Genomic DNA, 24,406 nt, shown 5'->3' on the forward strand with positions numbered 1-24,406 from the left:
TGCAAGAAAGAAAAATATAAACATTATATTTTATAACTAAAGACAAAGATGACAAAAAAATGGCTAGTCAGGGGCAGAATATGTACAATGTTCTTTTTGACATTACTCTCTTAATGCAGACCTTTAAAAAAAATGTATATAACAAAAGAATATAAATTTTTGAATTTCTCTTGTATACTTTTCAAACTATATTCCCTTGATCCCTGAGAACTATTGCTGGGTGTCTGATTAGGACAAAGCATCTACTGATAGAGAAAAAGAGATACAAGGGTATATTAGATATTAACCAATATCAACTGAGTGGGCTCAGCAAACAATGAGGGGTCAAGAAATCCAGAAAGGGCTCTTAATGGTAAGGTGAATCATTTATCTTCCTTTGTATTCTAAGTTAATTTTAGGATATGGTTATTTATAGGGAATTCATCAATTCCCCTCTCTAAAAAAGCAAATTTGTCTTACATTTTTTTTCTCTCAAGCATTTAAGTACTACACTAAAAACAGGCACAAGGAGCTTGAATTACAAATTAAATGTTTAACAATTAGTCAGTACAGCTGAACATTAATCAACATAAACATTTAGATCATTAAACAGGCGAATGAGAACAAGAAAAACAGTATTAATTAAAAAAACACCAAGAAGCCAATAAATAATAGGAATTTTGTAAATAATGTTTGCTCTTTCTTTGAGCTTTCCTGCATTACCCTTTTTCCCCATTTCGGTATATAGACCTTGAGGGGGTAGATTGCCAGTCTTCTAGAGTGAAAGCCTGTAAACAATCCCCCCCCCAAGTAGGTTGGTAGATTTTAATAGTTTACTTATGTCATGTGACAATGCTTGAAAACAGGCTTTATGGCAGTGCCTTAACTGTTAATAAGAGTCTAGAAGCCAATTATGAAGCTGACAAAGTATGTAGTACAGTTTTAAAATGTATTTTTCTGCTTTCTACCACCAAACTGCAAATTCGAAAGTAGATTCCATTTATTTTGATATGATAGAGGAGAGTTTTCAAAAATTTACATTTCTTGCAAGTGTAATCAATCTTTATATCAAGTGTTGTATTAGTTCTCTTCTTTTCTAGGAATATAAATCAACTATTTCTTGCATAAATGACCTGCTATTTTGAAAAATTGCCCTTACTTTAAAAAAGAATATTAGGTGTCAGGTCTGTTGCTCTCAAAGAACAAACAGCATACATACAGGACCTAGTAGCTCTGAAGTCCCTAAACTAGAATACACAGAGCCATTCCTGAAGCTAGGCTGGCTTTGTTATCTCTCTGTCCCCACCAAAGGCATGATCTAGGACCAATATGTGCAAATATAAGAATTTAAAACAATTTGAAGGCATAGGAAGAATTCAACAATAGGTGCAATTAATTATTTTGGTGGTTTCTGATGAAAGACATTTGCACCAGTTCAACTATATGGAATTGAAATGGCTAGTGAACAAAGCTCTCATGAAGGCCGAGCAGCAGTGGGTTTTTCCTCAGTCATGGCAGATGAACACAGCCTTTAATGCAAATAGCAACAATGAGACTGAGTGGAGGGCGCAGTTGCAAATAGAAACAGAAAAATTGTCCTCCATTACTATGCTTCCCATTATCACTGTCCAAAGATGATGAAGTATTAAGTGACATCTGATCACGTGGCTTGTACAACATCTTCCTTTAGGGTCAGAACCCCTGAAATTCCTGATTCTTGCATTCGGCCTACACCTCACGGTGCACTTATTACAAGAACAAACTTAAGCCCATCATGAGATGGCCCCTCTGGATTTCAGCCAACTGGCAGGCACCAAAAGCTGATTTGCAAACAGCAACATGGCTTGCACCTGAAATGTCCTCACTCTTAATAGTACAGGATACTAGTTGGCACTGGTTAAGGAACTGGCTATGTACAATATAACCCTGTGGCCAGCATTACAGAGGCCTGATTACCACAACATGAACTGTGTTTGGTAAATAATTCCATTAATGTGTATTCCTGTGGGAACAACCATACCAAGGGTGTTACCTTGGTTCTGCATCTGCACCTTAGTGAATAATTGCTGATGTGGCACACAAAATCTTTGAAGCTTTTCTAAATCAGGCTCGCACAGTGCTACAGAGTATATGTCTCTTGTGTTAGTATAGGCCCCCAAAGAACATAGAAAATACCTGGAGAAAGACATATTTTATAACCAGCTACCATCAAGTATCCAATTCATATCTGGGCATGACAAACTCCTTTGTGCAGCTGAGGGTTTTATGACAATAGACAAATGGTTTACAGAGAGAGGTTGGGAGCATGCACTGATATAGCATGTTGCCGTACCCACCACATGATGAACCAACTCAGGATCCCAAATTAGGACCAGAGCGTAGCCATGCGACAGGTTACACCTCAGCACCACAATAGTTTGAAAGAAATACAGTATAACCCCAATTATCTGTACCATGATTTACTGAGTTTCTGCATTATCTGATGTAAGCCTCAGTGTGTAATACACTACTTTTCTTTTAATTCATAAAAGCTTTGCTGTGAACACAATACCAAGCACATAAATACTATATTTTTAACCTTGACTGTACTGAGCGAGTAGTCAAGAAGCTGGTGACTGTGGGCGTAACTAACTCATCCCTCTCCAACTGCACCCTTTGGCTATTGTCAGTGTGTTACTAGCACTGATCGTGTACAGTTGCTCAAGTGTTTCTTTTACTTAGGATTATTGTGTTTACACATTTCAAACTGCTGTGGTGAACTGCTGGTGGGAACTTCAAACCTGCATTCTCTTGCTCAGAGGTGAGCGCTTTGTGACAAGAGTTCAATCGAGACCTCCCTCCATCAGCTGTCCAAGGCCTGTCTCTGATCACTGTGAGCAGAGCACTTCACTGGTGACATCAGCTGATCTCTCTCTTTGTCAGCCCCCACCTTCTCTGTGTAACATCACTACTACACTCCATATGTCCACAGTGCAAATCCTACCCTTACCATCTATTGAACTACTGTGACATCACACCACAAAGAATCTCAGTTCAAAGAATTAACTCAAGCTTTTTCTTTAGCACATGCTGTATATCCTTCAGGGCCTGTTTGTCACTGGTTTTGAATGTTCTCTTTTTCTCACTCAGGGGACTTTAGTAATCTATTAATCCAGGGCCTAATTGTTTGGAAAGCAACACACTGTCTTTGTGGGTACCACTATATCAACACAGAAGTTAACATAGCCTCTGATGCACTTCCTCACTATTCTGGTGGTGACAGATTTGTAGCTGGGAATAAGATGAATCAGGTTGTGCCCAGATTTGCCTAAAGCAGCAAGTAGATTACACTTAAAGGCATCTTTAACATTTGAATAAAGCAGGCCAAGCTTGTTATTTCCTCAGGTAGAACCATCATTCCTTCCAAAGTCACATGGTTGAAGTCACCACATATTACTGCAGGGTTGGAGTGAGTCATCATTAACGCTAGAATTATCAGAGCCTATGAAAAAACTTGTAGATCCGTCTCACCTTAAATAGCTTCGCACCTTTCCATCAGCGTCTTTTGTCCTGTAAATGTGTCGATAAGCAGCCTGCTATCACATCCCCCACCGCCGCATAGTTTTCTCAGCTCAAGTCTGTTTACCTGCGTGTCAGTTGCTTAGAGTTGCATAGAGTGAGAAGTCAAGCAAAATGACACCTTTTATAAATACTATATCGTTATTTGGAACACATGCATTTCATGCATGTTCTGTGTTTACAACAATCTATGTACAGTAAACACATCGTTAAAACAGAAACGTTTTTCATGTTTTAGTAATAATTGACAAAATGTAGACATGAAGTGTTTAATGTGTGAAGCCTAAAGTCCAAATATCAAATAAACACTTTCACAAAAGGTACAAATATAACAGAACAAGTGCGCTTCTATTCAAGAATATAACTGCAGAAAAATAACCCACGTTAGGGTGCGACATTGACATACATTTGCTACGACCGCTTCGGTGGTGAAACGGTATCAACTGTTGACTGGTAATCAAAACTTCACGGGTTCAATCCTGCACGAGTCCGTTTTGAGAAGTGAGCTGCTCTTATTCTTAATATTTTATAATAAAAAAATACATTTGATTTCAGTCTGTAACAGCCGGTGTAAATGTATGATACTTGTAAACGTTAGCTTTGTTTTTTTTTTTTATTCAGTTTTATTCTCTTAGTCGTGTTCACAATCCCACCCCCCCCCCCCCCCCCATCCCCCATCTGACACTGCTGTTTTCACATAAAGATGTGCTATAACAGAGATACACAAAGTAAAGCGACGGCAGCTTCCACCTGCAGCTATAGACTCTTCAATACGCAAGTGACTCTCCACGCTAGTGTTTAGATCTGGACGGTGTATGTGCCCAAAAAAAAGTTTAACTGCATTCTCTTACCATTGCTTGCGTACTAAAGTGTCAGCAGGCACTTTTCGTGGCATTACACGTATTTTTTGAACATGCCCGTGTCGATCAAACACAGGAAGCTCTGCAGTCTACTTGTGACTTTATGCTGTAGGAAGTAAGTAAATAAATTAAGGTAAATAACATTCGATCTGGCTTTTATTTTAATAACATAGTGAAAAGTCAAGCAAAATGACACCTTTTATTGGCTAACAAAAAAGATTACAATATGCAAGCTTTCGAGGCAACTCAGGCCCCTTCTTCAGGCAAGATGTAAGTAAAATATAAATGTTAATGTTTTGGGCACATGCACCGTCCAGATCTAAACACTAGAGTGGAAAGTCTATAGCTGAAGGTGGAAGCTTCCATCACTGTACTTTGTATATAATAGCCAGATCAAATATTATTTACTTATTTACCTTTATTCATTTACTTACTTCCTACAGCGTAAAGTCACAAGTAGACTGCAGAGCTTCCCGTGTACATATACAAAGTACAGTGATGGCAAAAGTGCGACATGCATTCTTGCTCTGATGTAGAACCATCATCGTCATCTGAGTTCACCTCTGTTATAGTGCTTCTTTATGTGGAAACAGCAGTGTCAGATGGGGGGGGTTGTGGGATCATGAATGCGACTGAGAGAATAAAACTGAATAAATAAAAAAAAGAACAAAGCTAACCTTTACAAGTATCATACATTTACACCGGCTGTTACAGACTGAAATCAAATGTATGTTTTTATTCTAAAATAGTAAGAATAAGAGCAGCTCACTTCTCAAAACGGACTCGTCCAGGGTCGAACCTGTGAAGTTTAGATTACCAGTCAACAGTTGATACCGTTTTGCCACCGAACCAGTCGTAGCAAATGTGTGTCAATGTCGCACCCTAACGCGGGTTATTTTTCTGCAGTTACTGTATATTCTTGAATAGAAGCGCACTTGTTCTGATAGATTTGTACCTTTTGTGAAAGTGTTTATTTGACATTTGGACTTTACGCTTCACACATTAAACACTTCATGTCTACATTTTGTCAATTATTACTAAAACATGAAAAACGTTTCTGTTTTAACGATGTGTTTACTGTACATAGATTGTTGATAGACACGGAACACGTATGAAATGCATGTGTTCCAAATAACGATATAGTATTTATAAAAGGTGTCATTTTGCTTGACTTCTCACTCTATACAACTCTAAGCAACTGACACGCAGGTAAACAGATGAGCTGAGAAAACTGTGCGGCGGTGGGGGATGTGATAGCAGGCTGCTTGCTGCTTATCAACACATTTACAAGACAAAAGACGCTGATGGAGAGGTGCGAAGCGATTTAAGGTGAGACGGATATACGAGTTTTTTCATAGGCTCTGGTAATTCTAGTGTTAAAGTGCTAGTGATGGGAGTTGGTCTCGTCCGTTATGGGAGATGGACGTCTGAAGCGGGACTCCGTTAGCACCGGCTTTATTTTCTCTCTTATTTCTTATCATCCCGAGGTATCCTGTATTTACCCAACCCGAGGAGTTGCTACTACAGTATATAAACATGAGTAACAAAAGGGGGTCAGAAAGAAACGGAAAAGAACCCTAAAGCTATATCCAAGTCTAGACAGGCATCGAGTCCAAGTGCAAGGTACGGCCTTTCAGAGACTGACCTGGAACAGGCAGGCGAAAGCACAGACTTCCCAAGACCCTGCTCCACTGCATCATCCCCAGTCGAGAGCGAAAATGGGAGCGAAGGTGCAAGTGATGCAGGTCACGATAGCTTGCCGATTCCAGAAGATCACTTGAAACTAGAGATGGCCCTGCAGTCCGTGCTTTCATCTACTCCACACGAGCCGGAAGCATCGGCTGTAACGGGGATTGCCACTTTACCCGTCAAGCACGAAAGCCGAAACGATCTGTCCGAACTGAAGGTAATGACTGCAACAGTGGCCACAGCCACGGCCATAAATGAGCTCAAGAAAGACATTCAGAAAAATATAAAGAAAGAAATAAATGGCTTGCTCAAGAAAAGCAAGAAGACAAACAAGAAGCTGCAAAAGCTGCAGCAGGATAATAAAGACCTGGAAAAACATATATATAATTGCTTTGATGCAGCCTTTAAAGGTATGCGGGGGAAAATTGATGAACACATTCAAGAATATGCATCCAAACTGACAGCACTTGCCGATCAGCTGGAAGACGTTAGGCAGACATTCACGACTTGAATTGAAACCACAGAACATTTGGCATCTACTGCCGATGGAAAAGCTACAGCTGCGAATTCCAAATGCAAAAAACTCTGAGACAGACTCGCAGCTCTGGAAGATGGATGCAGAAGGAATAATATTAGAATCGAAGGTATACCTGAGAATCGTGAAAGTCCAAACCCAGTGAAACTCGTAGCTGAACTGTTCTCAAAAATAATCGGAGAGGAATTTAAATCAGATACCGAGATAGAGGCAGCTTATCGCATACGTGGATCAAATACCTCTAAACCTAGGAGTCTAATTGTTCACTTCAAGAGATTACAATTTAAGCTTAATGTAATGTCACTTCTCAGACAGAAACAAGAGATTATATTTGAAAATAACCACATTTGTATTTTCCCTGATTTCTCACCCTCAACAGCTGCTAAACGTGCCGTTTTTTTACAACATTAAGCAGCAGTTACGGGAAGCCGATATCAGATACAGCCTCTTGTATCCTGCCAAACTGAAAGTGGATATTCAAGACAAATATTACATCTTCTCCACCACGGAGGAAGCAGAAAAGGAGTTAAGAACGCTGATCCCAACACTTTTTTGAAATATGATAGTGAGTCGCATCCTGTCATGGCATGGCAAGAAGATATTACCTGCTGTCTGATCTGCTTGCAACGATACAGATACCATAATTATACATCCTTTTCTATCTTGACCACTTTCTGTTTATGTTTTAATTACAATTATATGCGTATGTGTGGATGAAATTAAAGTAGTTTTTGTTTTTTTTATTTCTGTTTTTGCTATTCTAAAGGAGACTGTTTAACATCATACCCTTTGTTTATTGATATTGTTATTATTTTATTAGGATTTATCCAGGGCCACTTTTTAACACCATTCCCTATCTTAACAGTTCAAGACTGTTGAAGATTATATTTTATGCATATAGTATTTAGACTTTATTGGCAATAGATATCTGTACTTTTTAACCCTCAAACGCTGCTGCTGGGGGGCTTGTTTTGTTTTGGACGTGCTCTGTCTCTAGGTATGTCAGAGGACTGGGACTTTGTGAAGTGGGGTCCAGCCTCATGTGGGGAGGCAAAATGGGGAGTTGGGGGGATAAGGGGAGGAGAGAAAGAGAGCAAGCTATATCTAATCTATCCTTTTAATCCTTATAATTATAACTACCAATGTAACAATAGGCTGCATGGCAATAACTCGTGGGAAAACTGGAAATTAAGGTTAAAGCTGTCTCACTTCCAGTTAAGACAACAAAATGCCATAAAAAATTCAGAATCAATGTCTCCATGATGGGACAGTTAACTTTATGAGCTGGAATGTTAAAGGCCTGAATCACGAATTAAAGAGAAAGAAAGTATTCTCTCACCTAACAGGTCTAAACGCTAAAATAGTATTTTTACAGGAGACCCACTTACTAAGCAAGAATCAGTTCCGGCTATAAAAAGACTGGACTGGCCAAATGTTCCATTCTAGCTTTACAAAGAAAACTAGAGGTATGGGAATTCTCATACATAGAACAGTCTCATTTGTAACATCAGATGTAGTATCTGATCCTGAAGGGAGTTATGTGATTGTCATGGGCAATTTATTTAACTGTAAAGTGATTCTGATAAATGTTTATGCACCCAATGTCGATAATAGGGAATTCATGCAAAATGTATTTACATCTATTCCCAATGTGAACACTCATAAAATTATAATGGCTGGGGACTTTAATTGTGTTTTAAATACACTCTTAGATAGGTCTCCTGTCACAGGGGTGATGACATCTAACACTGCAAAGACAATTACACAGTTTTTAACTGACCACAACTTATCAGACCCCTGGAGGTTTCTAAACACAAATTCAAGAACATATTTCTTCTACTCACCAGTGCATCATTGCTACTCAAGAATTAATTATTTCTTTATAGATAATAATTTCTTGCCTTCGATTAAATCTTGCAAGTATGGCACTACAGTAATCCCTCCTCCATCGCGGGGGTTGCGTTCCAGAACCCCCCGTGAAAGGTGAAAATCCGCGAAGTAGAAACCATATGTTTATATGGTTATTTTTATATTGTCATGCTTGGGTCACAGATTTGCACAGAAACACAGGAGGTTGTAGAGAGACAGGAACGTTATTCAAACACTGCAAACAAACATTTGTCTCTTTTTCAAAAGTTTAAACTGTGCTCCATGACAAGACAGAGATGACAGTTCCGTCTCACAATTAAAAGAATGCAAACATATCTTCCTCTTCAAAGGAGTGCACATCAGGAGCACAGAATGTCAGAAAGAGAGAGAAAAGCAAACAAATCAATAGGGCTGTTTGGCTTTTAAGTATGCGAAGCACCGCGCGGCACAAAGCTGTTGAAGGCGGCAGCTCACACCCCCTCCATCAGGAGCAGAGAAAGAGAGAGAGAGAGACAGAGAAAAACAAACAATCAAAAATCAATACGTGCCCTTCGAGCTTTTAAGTATGCGAAGCACCGTGCAGCATGTCGCTTCACGAAGCAGCTGCACAGAAGGGAGCAAAGTGAAGATAATCTTTCAGCATTTTTAGACGAGCGTCCGTATCGTCTAGGTGTGCGAACAGCCCCCCTGCTCAATCCCCCTACGTCAGGATCAGAGAATGTCAGCGCAAGAGAGAGAGAGAGAAAAGTACGTTGGGTAGCTTCTCAGCCATCTGCCAATAGCGTCCCTTGTATGAAATCAACTGGGCAAACCAACTGAGGAAGCATGTACCAGAAATGAAAAGACCCATTGTCCGCAGAAATCCGCGAACCAGCAAAAAATCCGCGATATATATTTAAATATGCTTACATATAAAATCTGCGATAGAGTGAAGCCGCAAAGGGCGAAGCGCGATATAGCGAGGGATTACTGTATTGTTATTTCCGACCATACCCCTCTGATCTTGGAGCTAAATTCATTATGCCCCAAATACTCATCTCGCAGATGGCGTCTTAACCCACTTCTATTAGCAGACGAGAACTGTACAGAATTTATATCAAAACAAATCAGTTTCTTCCTAGAGACAAATACATCCTCAGAGGTCTCTGCAGGAATACTCTGGGGAAACTCTAAAGGCCTTCTTAAGAGGGCAGATTATTTCATATCTTTTCCCAGAGAAATAAATTAGAAACCAAGAAGGTATCAGAGCTAACCAGCAAAATTACTAGAATAGATCAAGAACATGGCAGGTGTCCAAGTGAGGCTCTTCATAGGAAAAGGGAGGCTCTGCATTCAGAGATCAACCTCTTAACAACTAAAGAAACTGAACAACTCATTTTTAAATCAAGACATCATTACTATGAACACAGAGAGAAAGCTAATAAGCACTTAGCTCAACAAATCCACAAGCAAGAAGTTTGCAATGCAATCCCAGCAATCACCAACACGAACGGAGATAAAATCATTGACCATAAAAATATAATGCACACATTTAGAGACTACTATAAATCCTTATATTCTGCTGAGTTTAAAGAAGACAACACACAATCTAATGCATTTCTGGATGCATTACAGATACCACAAATAGATACTCTTAGTGCAGAGGAATTGGATAAACCTCTGGCGCTATCAGAATTACTAGATGCTATAAAGTCACTTCAGAGTAGGAAAGCAGCAGGCCCTGATAGATACCTTGTCGAATTTTATAAAAAATTCTCCACTCAGCTAGCTCCCATCTTATTAGCAACATTTACAGAAGCTTGAGACAATCAAATTCTACCTCAAACTTTTCGCCAAGCATTAATCACCATCTTTCCTAAACAAAATAAGGACTTATTACAATGTGCATCACTGTACTCTCCAAAGTCCTAGCTAGAAGGATGGAGAAAGTGCTGCCTTCGGTAATATCACAAGATCAAACTGGATTTATTAAAGGCCGACACTTAGCTTCCAATCTTTGATGCCTGTTTAATGTAATATATTCACCAGCAAAGGCAAACACCCCAGAGATATTATTATCGTTGGATGCAGAAAAAGCATTTGATATGATTGAATGGAAATACCTTTTCACTACATTACAGAAATTTGGGCTTGGCCCGAACATTTGTACATGGATCAAACTACTGTATACCAATCAAGAAGCTTCAGTTTGTATTAACAACATTTGTTCAGACTACTTTAAACTAGAACGTGGTACCAGACAAGGATGTCCCTTGTCACCACTGCTATTTGCAATCGCCACTGAACCACTGGCAGTTCCCTGTCGAAATGCTTATCAGATAAAGGGGATTATCAGAGAAGGACTTGAACAGAAAACTTCTCTGTATGCAGATGATATGGTAATGTATATATCAGACCCACAAAAAACTGTGCCTGCAGTCTTAACAGCACTTACAGAATTTCAAAAGATCTCTGATCTCAGAATTAATTTGAATAAAAGTGTGCTCTTCCCAGTGAATTCTCAAGCATACAATAGTAGATTGGACACCTTCCCTTTTATCATTGCAGATCAGTTTAAATACCTTGGGGTAAATATCACAAGTAAACATAAAGTTCTTTATCAACAAAATTTCGCCGTCTGTATGGAAAAAATTAAGCAAGACTTGCATAGATGGTCAACCATACATCTCACTCTAGCTGGAAGAATTAACGTTGTTAAGATGAATATCCTTCCTAAGCTTCTCTTTTTATTTCAAAACATTCTAATATACATCAATAAATCATTTTTTAAGCAATTAGATTCAACCATAACCTCATTTATTTGGAGCTTAAAACATCCACGTATTCAAAGAGCGACCCTACAAAGACCTAAGGCAGAAGGTAGCATGGCTCTACCCAACTTTCAGTTTTATTACTGGGCAGCAAATATACAAGCTATAAAAACCTGGACACAAACAGATGAACATACACAGGCTTCGTGCACAATAGAAATAAAATCCTGCAGTACTTCTTTATATTCCCTGCTTTGTGCCCCTATTAATGCAAGTTATCGCCGATATACTAATAACCTAATCGTGCTTCACTCACTCAGAATATGGAACCAATGTAGAAAACATTTTAAGATGGAGAATCATTTATCTATGGCACCTCTGCATGAGAACCACCTTTTTCAACCCTTACAAACATATGCAGTTGTTATTATCTGGAAAACATTGGGGATTAAATTACTTAGAGATCTTTATATAGACAACATCTTTGCATCATATGAACAATTACAATCCAAATTTAACTTTCCAGCAACACATTTCTTTCACTATCTTCAAATTAGAAACTTTGTTAAACAGAACCTGCCCGATTTTCCTCATCTCCCACCTTCCTCTATGCTGGAAAAAATTTTGCTCAGTTTCGAGGACTCAGACAGCATTTCTGCAATATATAAAACTATTTTACAGTCCCTCCCTTTCAAAGATCCAAGAGGACAATGGGAAAGGATCTCTCACTCAACATATCATAAAAGGAGTGGAAGGTAGCAATGCACAGAATTCACTCAAGCTCCATATGCGCAAAGCATATAATTATTCAACTCAAAATTATTTATCGAGCAAATCTGTCTCGCTTAAAACTGTCCAAAATGTTTCCAGGGCAAGATCCAACCTGCGAACGCTTCAATCAAGTTCCATCCTCACTGGGTCACAAGTTTTGGGCCTGCACCAAATTAACATCATTCTGGACAAAAATTTTTAAGTGCCTTTCAGACAGCCTTGGTGTCACAATCCCTTCTAACCCATTAACAGCTGTGTTTGGTGTTCTTCCAGATGGGCTTAAAGTGGAGAAGGACAAACAAACTGTGATTGCCTTTACTACACTATTGGCACGCATACTTATTTTGCTAAACTGGAAGAATCCTAACTCTCCTCTTTTAAGTCAGTGGGTAACTGATGTTTTATATTATTTGAAATTGGAAAAAATCTAATTGTCACTTAGAGGATCTATGCAGAACTTTTTCAAAACCTGGCAGGATTTAATCAATAATATTTTAGAATAAGCTCTTAAAGCATTGAGGAAGCAGATTCCCTTCCCATTTCTTTTTCTTCTCCATTTATCTTTATTGGCCTATTAAACTCATCAATTTATTTATTTTTACTAGCTTCAAGTTTTACTCTGTTGGCCATGCTCTCTTTCTCAGGGGTGGGGGTTGATTTGTTTTCAATCCTATTTTTTGTAAAAATTGATCTATTTGTATGGAATGATTACAATAAAATCAATAAAAAAAAAAAAAGTGCTGGTGACAGAATGTATCATTTCTGTTCCTAGGTCCCAATTTGCAGAGGGAGGAATATAAACATTAATAAGGATGATGTAATTTATGTCCTGGGCAAATAACGTGGATGAATACTGACAGCCAGAATTTCGACGTCTGAAATACAAACTGTTTGCACAGAAATGGAATGGACATACTAGAAAATGGTTTTTCAGATATTGATCATGCCAATAACACTGCATTACTGGATACCTCCACAGTAAATCTAAAGAGATCTCTCAGCTAGCTTGAAATTGGAGGTGCTCTGACTTGGCCTATATGCGCCTTGGTAGAAAACCAAACTGAAAAATCTGGGGACTAAAAAGTACATACAAGATATTTGCAAGTTTACCTATCTAGGAAGGTTACAGAGCTCTAATGGAAGGTGCACCCCTGATGTTGTGCATTGAATTGGTCTTGCTGCTTCCACCATGAGATCCTTCCAGATACTGTGGCACCAGCAAAAGGTCCCATCACTACCATTGTAAGAATCTATCAAACCAACATTTTACCTGTACTGCTATATGACATACAAAGACTCAATTTACTTTCACATGCATTGCCAGCAATAAATTCTACATATCTGCTGGTTTGAACTCATAAGAGGTCACTGCCCACATTGAGTAAGAACCAGCTATAGCCATTATTACCTGCCTGAACTGTTTCACCCTGAGCCACAGAGAACTAGCATGCACCGTTTCATAATGGACGGAAAAATGTGGATCAGGTCATTCAAGGCACACACATCCAACCAATTGGAGATGGTACTCCCACTGTTATTATGAAGGAATGGAATTTTTCTATTGGTCACAGCCATAAGAGATTGGCGCAATGAGCCACAGAAGCTCATGTGTTTTGATTGATTGATTTTAAGATCTACTAGTCCTAGAGGAGCTCTGTGCCAGCTACTGAAATCAGTCTTAGAGAAAATAGCTATTTCAAGAAGAGAATATCAGCATCTAAACTCTTGTGCCAGAAAAAGTCAGAGAATAAAGCAAATAACCAGATACCCAAAAAGAGCGGAAGAAGGCAACACTATAGGCACAGACAAAGATCTACTAGTCCTAGAGGAGCTCTGTGCCAGCAACTGAAATCAGTCTTAGAGAAAATAGCTATTTCAAGAAGAGAATATCAGCATCTAAACTCTTGTGCCAGAAAAAGTCAGAGGATAAAGCAAATAACCAGATACCCAAAAAGAGCTGAAGAAGGCAACACTATAGGCACAGACAAAATTTGATAAGGCAAAGACAACATGACAACCCAACATAAGCAAAGTTCTTCATCTGAACCTGCAGCAATGACAACTCAAGTCCTCTCAGCAACATGCCCTTAATGGACATCGTTAAACTGCTTTACCTATGCCAATACAACTTACAGCTCTAGACTGCTACTAAATAGATAACTGCTTTCTCATATTTAATTGTTACTGAGCAGCAAAGTCATTTGTAACCGTGTCAGGTAAACTTCTGACTTTTACAAGCTTTGAACTATATTGGAAACAAAAAATCTCTGTTACAGCAAAATGGTTTATTTCTGAAGAGAAATACTACACATAAAAAAATTATAAAATTCAGAGATCCTTTAAGCAAACTAAGAGCCCCATCTTCTGTTTTGATAGGTTTGTGTCTATTGTGTTTTTCTCCCATCTTTGATATCATTGTACATGCAATTATGCTATTTCTATATACCTCATGTTTATCAAGAGATTGCATTTTTTAAACCAAATTATTGTCCAGTTACTATAGTATAATTCAAATCTAGCAGATAAGAACACGGAGAATAGTAAGGGAAAATAAAGTGGAAGCCTTGCCAAAATGACTCAATAGTCACTGGAATTGTCAAAAACAAAAAAGATATTTAAAATGAATCAAACCACTCTTCTTCCAAAAAATATATGAAGATGCCTGAAAATCATTGTACTTAACTCACTAAAGTCCTTTCCATCTAGGTTTAGCCAATGCAACAGCTGCTATATTCCTGATCTACTGACATCATTAATTTTTATTCAGAGACTCTCCTTATAGGGCGGCACGGTGGCGCAGTGGTAGCGCTGCTGCCTCACAGTAAGGAGACCCGGGTTCGCTTCCCGGGTCCTCCCTGCGTGGAGTTTGCATGTTCTCCCCGTGTCTGCGTGGGTTTCCTCCGGGTGCTCCGGTTTCCTCCCACAGTCCAAAGACATGCAGGTTAGGTCGACTGGCGATTCTAAATTGGCCCTAGTGTGTGCTTGGTGTGTGGGTGTTTGTGTGTGTGTCCTGCGGTGGGTTGGCGCCCTGCCCAGGATTGGTATCCTGCCTTGCGCCCTGTGTTGGCTGGGATTGGCTCCAGCAGACCCCCGTGACCCTGTGTTCGGATTCAGCGGGTTGGAAAATGGATGGACTCTCCTTATAGACCTGGGTTTGCTTCCCGGGTCCTCCCTGCATGGAGTTTGCAAGTTCTCCCTGTGTCTGCGTGGGTGTTCCTCCCACAGTCCAAAGAGATGCAGGTTAGGTGTATTGGCAATCCTAAATTGTCCCTAGTGTGTGTGCCCTGCGGTGGGCTGGCACTATGCCCGGGGTTTGCTCCTGCCTTGCGCCCTGTGCTGGCTGGGATTGGCTCCAGCAGACCCCCTTGACCTTGTGTTAGGATATATAGCGGGTTGGAGACTGACTGACTCTCCTTATATTATGGTATGGAAGCCAGCTTTTAATTTTTCATTCTCCCTCATAATTGAAATTTACAGAAATGGTTCTATTAATGCCTCCATGATAGGTAGGCATCAAGTAGTTTCTCAGCACCAGTTGCACTATGGGTTTAGAACAGGATTCTTCTGAAAAAAAGAATTTCCATAGGTGGGAACGAATTTAGTTCCATAATGCAATCTTTTTTTAATCAGAAATTATTCAGACTCACTGCATCTCTAATACAATATTCTTTATGTGCAGATTTATACTACTTTAAATAAATTTAGGGAGTGGATATTTTAGAAACCATTAAATTTGAAAACAGAAAAACTAAACTAAATGTTGGCATTGGAACTAAACATATTCAAAGTTCAATCCCAATTTTTATAAACTATCAAAAATTTAGTATACCAATTATTGTATTAATATTTTGTTTCTTAATGCTAAAAATGTACATGCACAGAGAAATCGCATTCAGGTGGCAGAAAACTGAAAGTGACTTAAACATATACATAAACAAAAATAATCAGAAATTTGCTGTCTTCTGTAAGTTTACATTTTTTCTTTTCTACACTACAAAATTGTACATATTCCTTTATTTTTCAGTATTCAGGTAACATTTTCAAAGTGTACAACAGTCATTTCAGTTTAATGGTTATACTTTCTTGGAATACATTTTACCTCAGTTGCAAGAGCAGCTTTTGTACATGCACATCAAGACACCACTGATAGTAATCTTCCCTGATTTTACAATATAACTATAGTACTAAATTTGGCATTGTCATTTTTGTGAAGCACAAAGAAGAGCTACTAATGCATATTTTAAACTTGATGTACCTCTTGTGATGTAGATTACAATCACATTAACTGCATAATGTCAGAAGCAGCTTATTGTAGAAAAGATGATTGCAACTGTTATTTAACTGGGCAAATGCTGTAGTTAATCTTAGAATTAAATTGTTCCTTTGATTATTAAAAAAGCTGACAATCTTGCGTTTAAAACAAAGACAGAAATGATAAAACCAACAATACAGTATGAGAAATAACAATAAAGCTGAAGGGCATTAAGAATCAAATTAGATGTCTGCAAAAATAAGATTCTTTTACCTTTTTTGTCTAAAAGATTGCATTGAAAAAGAAGGGCAACTAGACCTACTTGCAAATAAGTCAAATAAATAAGTAAATAGGACTTGTATTTGTACTTTGGCTGTAGTACAGCAATGCAAAGAATACAGTAAACAACAAAGAAGCACTTTAGTATTATTTTTGGTCATCAATTGTTCATTTTAATGATCTTAATTATTTTACTTATACATCTTCCTTCTCAAAAAAAAAAAACAATGCTCAAGTTTAATTAATGCATCAGTTAACTGATTTATCTGTAATTATAAGAATTATTCTTTAACACAATGATTTGTCAGGCTTATAAGGACTAGAGATGAGCTGGTGTTTTGGCTTTGAGCATTATAATATGATCTTCACAGACAGGAAGGTGTAGGCGTAAAGCCGAGGCACTATTTTTGAAATTACAAAAAAGGGTGCATATGTTGTTTTACTTTAATACTTTATGCAGTTACATATTTCTTATGCAACTTTTATATTAGCATTTCACAAACAGTATTTGACAGGTATCTTTAAATTGACAAGCCAACCATATATTCTGATTTCCTCAAATAAATGGCTATTAGCAGGATTAAGTGTAACATAAATACACCAATGTTTCTGTTATGTGTATTCAAGCATACACATTAACACACCAGATAACTAGTAATTTTGTTCTTTGAGATTCCAATAGATGAGAATAAAATTAAATAGTATGTATAGGGTTAAACAGGCTCTACAGGGTTAAGAATGAAACAGACTGTATGATAGACCTATCAGAAATATAACTGTTCAAAGGCAAAAAGTATATATAGTCACGTGCCGAGTTATGGCCAAATGAGTTGAGGTGATTTACAGTAATGGGCAAGGGCCATAGGAAAACAATAATGACATAATGTTCTAAAACTTGGCAAAATCAATTGTAGCAAATCATTCATTCATTATTATTTCCCAGGGTCTCATACTTTTTCAGACTCTTGGAGGGCCTATTAAGGTTTGTTTTGATCAGGGTTACTCCACGTGGATAATTCTTCTGCATTTCACTCACACTGTCTTCCTTACACCAGTGCCTCTCAACCTTTATTGTCCCATGACCAGGTTTTGTCTTTTTCAAATTCATTCAAGCAACAATTTCAACCCATTCCCTTAGTAAGAAAAACACAATTGGGGGGGTCTCCCTTAGTGAAACAAACTCACTTGGGTAAGGGTAACATACTGCACAATGACTCACTTTGACCTACTCAAGAACCAAATGGAAAACTGAGTCACAACCAAATGTTTGAAAAATATGGTCTTACACCAACTTGGCAGACTTGAATATCAGTTTGTGCTACTCCCTACTGGAAGTTAAAGTAAGTATACCGGTGACCTACACCAAATTGGCTGGTCCTAAATCGAGCTGTAAGTTGGACATCATACTTCTCCAGATGGGAATTCTGAAAATAAAAAAATCTAATAATTTTTTATTAGATTTTAATCTCTTAAAAAAATTTAAGCTCCTGCTTCACTGGGTCACATGTTTTGGGCCTGCACCAAATTAACATCATTTTGGACCAAAATGTTTAAGTGCCTTTCAAACAGCCTTGGTGTCACAATCCCTCCTAACCCATTAACAGCTGTGTTCGGTGTTCTTCCAGACGGACTTGAAGTGGAGAAGGACAAGCAAACGGTGATTGCATTCACTACACTTTTGGCACGCAGACTTATTTTGTTAAATTGGAAGAATCCTAACTCTCCTCTGATAAGTCAGTGGGAAACCAATGTTTTATATTATTTGAAATTGGAAAAAATCAAATTCTCAGTTAGAGGATCTGTACAGAATTTTTTCAAAACCTGGCAGGATCTAATCAATAATATTTTAGAATAAGAAGAAATAATTATTTCCGCATTTCTTTCCCTTCTCCATTTTTTATTTACCTATATATATTTTTCCTTTCTTTTGTTTATTTTTGCCCTATTAAAAAAGCCCTAAGCAATTCTCCTTTGGCCATGCTCTCCTTCTCAAGGGTAGGGTTTGATTTGTCTTCAATTCTTTCTGTATAAACTGATCTATTTGTATGAAATGATTACAATAAAATTAACAAATAAATTTAAAAAAAAAAGAAAAGAAAAAAAAATCTGGCAAAAGAAATTACATACGGCAAATCTTGTTCTATGGACACTTTGGGAAATGTACATCTGATTTGGGAGTGAAAGACATATGGCATATGGTTAGCTCTTCAACAATGAATACATTCATTTACTTTAAGGATACAAATCATCCTCAATAAAAGGCAGGAAAAGGAAGGCTGACATTTTTTATTTCATTTAAAGCTTTATATAGTGCAAAGCTAGCAATGATCTACAGAAAATTCTAGCACTATTTACTCTTTGCTTAGATGTCATAATAAAAATAAAAACAAACAAATCCTCATATATGACCAAAGCATGAGAAGGGGCACTGTCTCTAGTTGATGTTTCTGTTTTCAGCATGAAACAGACTCCTTAACACAAAATGAAAAAACATGTAGAGAAATATTTCAATAATTTTCCATTCTTATGCTTTCCAACAAAATCCTGCAGCAAAGTTGTTAGCACTAGTACTGCACACCTCCAGAGCCCTGAGTTTAGAATCAATAGTTTGTTTTTCTTGTATGCTGTTTTTGGTTTTGAGTTGTTCTTCCATACAGCAGCCCAGGTACAGTACTTCTAAATTAGGTACTGCAACTTTGGATGTTTCATTTTAGACAATTCATAGCTACTCCATTTTTCTAGGCAGTGGGGGAATTGGAGGCTTGTAATTTTCAAATATCTACTGCTGTTTTGGTGGATGATAATGCTACGGGGGATCACAGTGATATAAAGCACTAGTTTTGCAATTGTGAACACATTTAAAGAAAGCAGACAATAGATGGATCACATAAAAACAGACTACTCACACTCATAACATGTATGTATGTATGTGTTTGTATTATGCAAACATTTTTGAAAATGTAAATTACAAAAAAAAAGCATTTAACTTCCATAAAATCAGAACAGCATACCTTCAAAACCTTCCCTGATACAATAGTAGATATACAATAGATACAAACTCCAGACAGAGGAGCAGCTTCAGCGACAGAATGCTGTCACTGTCCTGCTCCACTGACAGACTGAGGAGATAATTCCTCCCCCAAACTATGTGACTCTTCAGTTCCACCCAGGGGGGTAAACATTAACATTATTCAAAGTTATTGTCTGTTTTTACCTACATTTTTATTACTCTTTAATTTAAAATTAATATTAATTTAATATTGTTTTTTTGTATCAGTATGCTGCTGCTGGAGTATGTGAATTTCCCCTTGGGATTAATAAAGTATGTATGTATGTATGTATGTATGTATGTATGTATGTATCTATCTATCTATCTATCTATCTATCTATCTATCTATCTATCTATCTATCTATCTATCTATCTATCTATAGATGCTTCGTCAGGAACATTTGTACCGATCTCTCTTTTGGGCTCCTAAAAAAACAAAAATGATGTTTTATGATGGATTTTGTGCCATTTGTATTAATTCATCTCTGCTTTTCAATCTTCCCATATTTTTTTCTTGAACAGTTTGTTTGTTTTTTTTTAAACTGCATGTTTTTCTCGCTCCTGGTACAAAGTAGCCCTACCCGTTGATTCTGTCAGAAAAAAAGATAAAAGTAAAAAAGTTTCAGTTATCTCACGGAAGACACACGTTTTATTAATGACACATCATTATCTAAGTCTGTAACAACCTCCCAAATTGCCGATCATGATCCTCCAAAAAATGCCCTGAACAGCATAAGCCATCAGGTCGACCTGTCATCCAGCTTGAAGTGGAAAAGGTGTTTGAATTTAGATTTGATTTTACTCTTGATCCACATGACCGATTGCGCTGATTTTTTCAAAAAATGTGTTAAATACTTGTATCAAGACATGTGCAAAGTATTGTGTAATTTGGTTTTATATTTTTAAAGTTATTAATATTTTTTTAATTTTAACTGCCCCAGTTACTATTGGTCCACATTTAAATCTATAATAAATCGCGATTGAATTAATGGTGACACTTAATAACCTTTAGTATTTGTTAAAGGGTGTTTTGATGTACCATCTTTCCTTTTTAAATCGTAATTATCTTCTTTTATCTGCTCAGAAAGCAAAAAAATACTTTCGGGAGCATTTGTGTCTTCTATTCTTAATTAAGCATATTTTGGAATAACTGATCAGTTTTTAACAGCTGGGTGTCGTTTATGTATTAGTACATAAATGTCTCTGAACGTCCTGATCGTTTTGATGGTCCGTGGTGAGCAGAAAACAATTCATTTAAGTAGCGGCACTTCAGCAAAAACTCGCAAGAGATAATGCATGTTGAGACGGCTTTATGAGCGCTCATTTCCCGGTGGAGCGCCCCCTAGATGGTTCTATTTTTTTTTTTTTTTCTAGCGGCACTTGATCAAAAACTCGCAAGAGATAATACATGTTGGGACGTGTTTATAAAGCGCTCAGCGCCCGTTGTAGCACCCGCTAGATGGTTCAATTTTTTCCGTTACCGTTGTACTATACTGTACATGATTTTAATATTTAATCCGTTTTAGAATATTGCGTGATATGTGTAATGAGTGGATATTTTTGCCTATTGATTTTAAATGTCTCTTATTTTTACTGCTTTGTTTTACAGAAGCAATATGTTTTTACGTAATGGTTGTGCAAGAATATTTTTTTTAATTTTATTTTAATAATAAATATAAGTCACTATATGAAATATAAACTGATAGTTTTGATATGCAGAGAAATGGATTTCAGGTATGAAGAGCCTTGCTTGGACATCGAGAAATGGAGCTTTTTCATCTATAAATCATATTCATTATATATATATATATAACAAACGTGATTTTTTCCGTTAGCATCTTATTAAATAGAGATGGGCGTGTTAATCTTGCTATCCGGAAGTGAAAGAAATGACCGCTGCTGTGAGTTTTCAAGCACACTGGATGAAGACCTGCGAAAACTTGGAAGCTTCACTGATCTTTGACATCATATATAAGGTAAGATTATTCACGTTTTGTGCTTTCTGTACATTGCTTAAGTGTTTTTTTTTTGGTACATATTTAACTTGTGCAAGTAATGTATTATATAATTAAGATACATTGTGATGTGAACTAATTAATCAATTAATTGTCCTTTCATTCTTTTACTTAACCTGCTTCCTATGGTCTCATTAATAACAGTGCACTGTTTAAAAATGATATGCATTTGAAGTATAAGGTAAAGCTATAACAAAATCCAATACTAATCAATTTTTCCATCCAGCCACCTTCCTAACCGACTTATATAGGACAGGGGACACCTGAAGCCTATGCCAGTCCTTCACAGGGTGAATGAACACACAGGCACACTCTCTCTCCCTCACACACACACACACACACACACACACACACACACACACACACACACACACACATCAGGGCCAGTTTAGTGTTACCCACCCACCTAACCTGCATGTGTTTAGACTGTGGGAGTAAATCCACATGAACATGGAGAGAACATGCAAACTCTGTGCTGGGCACTTGGGACATAAACCTTGGTCTCCTTGTTATGAGGCAGGAGCAGCACCACTGAGTCACTCTGCCATCTGATGATATTCATTATAGAAAAATGAATTCTCTAATTAAATAGCTTAGTGGTTCTGTGGAATTGCAGGTAATAAAGCCTTACAGAAAAGGCATATGAAAATATTTAAATAATTCAGTTAAATATGAAAAAGCTTCTGATATAAATCTTGAGCATAGAAACAATCAAAAGTTTTTTTTCTTTGTATAGTTAAACAAATTTTCTAAAATATGCATTTAATTTGAAGATTCTACTTAATTGTAATTCATGCTTTTCCACCCTAACATATTTTGTGCAGTTTCTTTAATCCTTCTGGATGGCATGATTGTTCAGCTCGGTGCCTCAGTGGCAGTGCGGAGACCAGAATTCTCATCACAGGTCCTCCCTGCGTGGAGGCTGCATGTTCTCCCTGTGTTTCCCCAGGTGCTTCTCCTCCACAATCCAAAGACATGCAGGTTAGGTGTATTTGCCAATACTAGACTGGCCCTGGTGTGTGTGTGTGTGTGTGTGTGAACTGAATAGATGCTGTTCCTTCCTCCAGTCCTTGCTTACTAGGATAGGCTTCTGCTACCTGCAACCTTGTCCTGATTTAGAAAGTGGATGGTTAAATGGATGGATGACATGATTGCTTTGTGAGAGTGACTGTATACAGCAATGGGGTCTGTCAAATTCAGATAAACAATCAATGAAGTAACCCACAAGAATACAAAGTCTTAGTTAGACCTGAAGCCTTTCAATACAAAACAACTACTGAGAATGTAGTGAGTACAAACAACATAACAAGTATGTTAATGAGTTAACGTATTAGAATACAAACTTTAACGATGACAGGTTCATTCTGAACTAACTACATACAACTGTAAAATCATGAAATTCAGAGGTCAGACAATGTAACGATGATCCTCTGATTAGAGAGCATGCTGGCCTTGTAGAAGAGCAGGGCCAAGATGGGCTCATTCTGTACACTTTTTAATGAAAGAGAGAAATCGATCTTTAAACCAAATCACATTTTTTACATTGCATTAAGAAAAATGTTTAAATGTTACATTGTACAAGTTAAAATGACTGTGATTGTAAACTTGGATAAGCAGGTTTTGTAAATGAGTGGATGAACAAATAAAATAATTTAAATTTCACATATTCTTTAATTTGTCAGGAAATGGAAAGAACAGAAAATTAACAATATATCTAATTGATGTTTTCAGATATTGTATTCTTGTGGGAGACACAGCTTCAGAGTTTTGGGAACCACAATTTGCACAGGTTAGTAGAATCAATTCAGTATGGCTGTGGTGTCAATGGCAAAGAATAAAACACAAATTAGGGAATCGCCTTTGAGTGCACACAAATAAAGATATAATATTTAAAGAATGTAACAATTGCCTCTAATATATTATAAAACCATATATGAATTAATTTTGTGGCATTAGGCCTGTGTTATTGTATTAACAGCAATCAATATTTTAAACAATAATTTGAAATCATTTTTTCTTTTGGCTTCTAGAAAGTAAACTATGGAGGAGAACTTCTTGGGTCAAAACCAAACAGTAACACAGACAGGAGAGAAAAATCTGTGATCAGCTGAGGAAGGAGATCTCCTGTGAGCAAACATCTAGCTCTCCATGTCAAGAGAATCATCTTCTGTACGAGAGCGAATCCCTCAAAGAAAGAGTGTGGAGGATAGTTAGAGACATCAGAAAAGCAGAAACAACACCATAAAGGGCAGTGTGATAATGGAGAAGTGCCACCACATCATGGCATCAGGCCCAATAGTACAAGAGATGGTGAAGAAAGCTTTAGGCAGCTGCCCTGAAGGAGGGGAGATGGCAGAGAAGTTTCAGATCACTCAGTCTGACAAGAATAAAATATGAAGGCAGACAAACAAACGTGGAGTACTTCACAATCACAAGCTGTGGATTTAACATTTGGTCAGAGTTTGTTAGTTATTTTGAAAATGTTTATTTCACTGATTCATTATTGCATTTTGAATGAAGTATTGTTTTGTTTAATAAAAAAACTACACTGACATTTGTAGTTGTAATATTCTGTTCAATAAAAATATTTTTTCCTGAATTGTGTTTTTGTATTATTTTTTCTCTCTTATTCACTTTTTTGCATTTAAAACTACCGTATTTTTCGGACCATAAGACGCACCGGACCATAAGACGCACCAGTTTTTAGAGAAGGGAAATGAAGAAAAAAAAGATTCTGATGTCTTAAAACATTTTATGTGCATTAAAACCCAACATCACAGTCATAAACACATGTAATCAA

At 37.3% G+C, this 24,406-nt stretch overlaps 1 protein-coding gene across 1 annotated transcript in view; it reads right to left on the reverse strand.

The window, feature by feature from the left end:
* Nucleotides 1-24,406, reverse strand: part of nf1a (neurofibromin 1a) — a 456,100-nt gene that overhangs the window by 106,890 nt on the left and 324,804 nt on the right.

Source organism: Erpetoichthys calabaricus, chromosome 8, assembly GCF_900747795.2.
Source record: "Erpetoichthys calabaricus chromosome 8, fErpCal1.3, whole genome shotgun sequence".
Taxonomy (NCBI): Eukaryota; Metazoa; Chordata; class Cladistia; order Polypteriformes; family Polypteridae; genus Erpetoichthys; species Erpetoichthys calabaricus.